Source organism: Artemia franciscana, chromosome 4, assembly GCF_032884065.1.
Source record: "Artemia franciscana chromosome 4, ASM3288406v1, whole genome shotgun sequence".
NCBI classification, from domain to species: Eukaryota; Metazoa; Arthropoda; class Branchiopoda; order Anostraca; family Artemiidae; genus Artemia; species Artemia franciscana.
Window position 1 is genome coordinate 30,932,566 of NC_088866.1, and position 609 is coordinate 30,933,174.

The following is a 609-nucleotide window of genomic DNA, read 5'->3' on the forward strand; positions in this document are numbered from 1 at the left end:
AATGAACTGACATCATTTTTATACAATCAAAAAGCTCGTGGTAGCGAACTGTAGTAAGGATTGACTCGGCTCAAAAGTAACAGAAACATTAAGATAATGGAACTTTGATACCAATAGTAAACTATTGGTATCAAAATTCCATTTTTTCTATTTCAAAAGAGTTGCGTTTTTATTCTCATTATAAATATATAAGTTTCATCAAGTTTAATTTTATCCGTCGAAAGTTATGAGCCTGAGAATATTTGCCTTATTTTATTAAATAGAAGGAAACACCCCTAAAAGTCATAGGATTTTAACGAAAATCAGATTCAGCGTATCAGAAAACTCTACTGTGGAAGTTTCAAGCCCCTATCTACAAAATTTTTTGTATTTTTCCCAGAAGACAAATCACAGATGCGAGTTTATTTTTTTACTTTTTTTTTCCTAGCGGTGATCTATCAACCCAGTGGTTCTAGAATGTCACAAGAGTGCTCATTCTAACGGAAATCAAAAGTTCTAGTGCCCTTTATAAATGACCAAAAAATTGGAGGGCACCTAGGCCACCTCCCACGCTCATTTTTTCCCAAAGTCACCGGATCAAAATTTTGAGATAGCCACTTTGTTAAGCAT